Source organism: Gossypium hirsutum, chromosome A02 (assembly GCF_007990345.1).
Source record: "Gossypium hirsutum isolate 1008001.06 chromosome A02, Gossypium_hirsutum_v2.1, whole genome shotgun sequence".
In the NCBI taxonomy this organism is placed as follows: Eukaryota; Viridiplantae; Streptophyta; class Magnoliopsida; order Malvales; family Malvaceae; genus Gossypium; species Gossypium hirsutum.
In genome coordinates, this window is record NC_053425.1 from 70,553,395 (window position 1) to 70,556,324 (window position 2,930).

At 37.2% G+C, this 2,930-nt stretch overlaps 1 non-coding gene across 1 annotated transcript; it reads left to right on the plus strand.

Moving 5' to 3' along the window:
• The first annotated feature begins 2,823 nt into the window (after nucleotides 1-2,823).
• Nucleotides 2,824-2,930, plus strand: LOC121217288 (small nucleolar RNA R71). Its single transcript, XR_005913381.1, has one exon. It is a non-coding gene; the product is annotated as a small nucleolar RNA R71 (small nucleolar RNA).

Consider the following 2,930-nt stretch of genomic DNA (forward strand, 5'->3'; position numbering starts at 1 on the left):
TTAAGAACTTGGTGTACTTAGGAACTTTTTCAATTAATTTGATCAAAGACAGGTTAATGTTTAACATTTTGAACAAGTTCAGAAAACTTGCAAACTCGTATTCATCCCACTTTTGCTTCTTTTCTACACTTGAGGGGATTGGTATCTTTGCAACAAATGAATCTTTAGTTGTTTTTGTCTCTGGCTCAATTGCTCGTGCCACTAGTTTTCTGGTTCAAGTTCATTTTTAAATTCTAGGGGTCTCTCTTGAAGATCATCAGTATTCTCCATATTTAACTCCTGAGTTGGCTTTTTTTGGGCTACTCAATACTTTGCATGATCGGAGCGTTATTATTTTCATGTGCTCCTTCCCTTCTCTGCAGGACTATTTTTGATATTACTAGGAATACTTATTCCAATTTGCATTTTTATACCCCCATCATGCTCATCAATTGGCTCATCTGATCTTCAAGTTTAGTCAATGTTCTTATTGAATTGGTGCACTCACAATGCATCTGCTTCACATTTGTTCTCATTGACTGCATCTTCCCCTTCAATTCTGTTAAGACATTGACCACATATAGTATGGTCATTCAGGTTGGCTCTTTCCTAAGGTTTCTATAAATAAGGAGGTTGATATTTAGAATTTTTAACTTGGTTTGAGCTATTACCTCCTCCTTGATTTCCTCCCAATCTTAAGTTCGGGTGATCTCTCCATCTAGGATTGTATGTATTCGAATTGGGATTTCCACCCCTATTTTTGATACGAGCACGCCCCGCGAGCTTCATCGAACAAGTCTGTCAAGCCAAGCATTGACATGTTGGCAAGCTGATCCCAGCTCGTTTCCAGCTCCACGAGCTCCGTCCAGCTCAAATCCAGCTTATTCGAGCTCGATCCAACTTTCCTGAGCTAAACCGAGCTCACTCCTAGCTCATATTCAGCTCACGAGCTAAACCTTAGCTCAACTTCAGCTTAGGAGTTTAGCCTCAGCTCAACTTTAGCTCACGAGCTAAAGCTTAGCTCATTTTAGTTTAAACTCGGTTTTGTCTTTAATACATTAAATAAAAATTTGCACATATTCATTTAAGCATTAAACTTGTCTTATATTAATATTTTTTATTAATATGTCATTGTCATTATATAAATTGATTATGTTCACATAGCCGAATTAATGCATGACATTAATGTGTTCACATCATGCCGAATTTATGAGTGTTCATGAGATGTCTTAATGACTTGTTTATTTCATGTAGGTACATTCCTTTGGACGGTACCATGTATGGATGAAGAAACATCTCTTTTGGGCATTCCACACTCATGAATGAAGAAGTATTAAATGCTGGTGTATGTACGGCTAGATGCAATGTTTCTACAAATTCATGCATGTGTCGAATGCATGTATGGACATTAAAGGCTACTCCATGAATGGATCAAATGCATGGGATGATAGAATGCATGAATGGCTTAAGTGCATGTATGGTGGCTGTCTCCTAACTTTCCAAGGCACTTATTCGGCCGAGAAGTAGCTGCTAACTAATTCTATGTTGACCATAGAGCTCCTTGAACATGTTCACACTTTGAATTGACCTATAGGCTACTACACATGCATGGATGGGTTCAAGAACGTCCAAGTGAAGGAATTAACTCAATAATTCAACACATTGATTGAATTAAGTGCATGCACAAAGGGGAGAACGAATTTACTAGGTTCATGCTGCCATTTATGAACTTACATGCCATTAAAGTGTTTAATTATGAAGATACATGTTCCATACAAGTGCATGAACGTCCCAAGAAGATGAATGCAACCTTTTGGTGCACATACAAGTCACTTGAAGCCTTTCTTTATGACTAACCATTCATGCGCAAACCAAGGGGGAAGAAAGTGTCCATTCAGCTAGTGCATGAATCTGTCGAATTTATGAACTATTTTAATACATTAGTGTGAACGTTTTTATTATTGTGTGAACACCTAGATGCCGAATTTGAATGGTCATCTATGTGCCTATAAATATTTGTTTTCTTTCATTTGTAAAGGACTTTTTGCCAAAATTTTTATTGAATTTAATCTTGTGAGAATTTTCTTCTCTAAACTTTGTTTGAGACTTAGTTGACTTATCTACCTAGTAGTGGCGTCAACCCTGTTTCGTTCACCCATATACCGAGGTTCCTACTTTGTTAAGTAGTGGGTCGAGGTTCTATCATTTTCATTTTCACCTTGAAAGCCTATAAGCATTTGGGTCGATATTTTTTAATATTGGTTCGTGCTTGCTTTTGAGTTCCTTCTTTCCATTCTTTCATTTACTTTAAACCAAACCTTAATATTCATATTTTAAACCCTTTATTTGAACCCCTTAAATAGCTTCCGCATAATTTATTTAGAAACATCCTTTTTGAACAAACCGGATGATACTTTCTTGTAGACGATCGGGCAAACTCGCATACGACACGACTCTCCCCGAGGCGGTTCGTATCAATTTCTAATATAGTTCATATCCTCGGTAGGATTGTTAATATAATGGAAGAGCGGTTTATCTTCTCCATTGATAGATGGTGCACTCTTTTCAACCTCTATATGGTTGATTCTATCCACTAATTATTGGCATCTTTCTAATTGTTGATATCTGCCATACTCCTAGACAGCCTTCACTATAAATGTTTTTTGGCCATATGTATATTGTTCAGTTGGCCACAGGCAGGAATTCATCACCATACTTTCTATTAATTCGTAAGCATCCTCATACGTTCAGTTTATTAAGGCTCCTTCTACTGCTCCATATAATCCTAACCTCGAATGCACATCCAACCCGTTGTAGAAAATTTGTAGTCGTAATAACTCAGGCAATTTGTGTTGTGGGGACTTCTAAATTAACGTCTTAAAACACTCCCAAACTTCGTGAAAGCTTTCCCCCTCTAACTGTTTAAACATCGTAATTTCCCTTCTTAGTTT